Genomic DNA, 206 nt, shown 5'->3' with positions numbered 1-206 from the left:
CTGGACCAGACAGATGTTACTAGAGAGATGCTGAGAAACTACAGCGGACATGGAGAGAAGGTTCTTTATATGTCGTTACTTACAGTTTAAATGGCTGTCTGCCATCAGGCCTAAAACATTCTGGTTAAAACACGGACAGAGACAACTTCTCTCTGTTGATGCTTTGTTACAATTAAGCATCAGTATAAACATGGGCGTGGGTAGCT

The sequence above is a fragment of the Etheostoma spectabile genome, chromosome 19 (genome assembly GCF_008692095.1).
Source record: "Etheostoma spectabile isolate EspeVRDwgs_2016 chromosome 19, UIUC_Espe_1.0, whole genome shotgun sequence".
Taxonomy (NCBI): domain Eukaryota; kingdom Metazoa; phylum Chordata; class Actinopteri; order Perciformes; family Percidae; genus Etheostoma; species Etheostoma spectabile.
Note: the sequence above shows the minus strand (reverse complement) of the source record.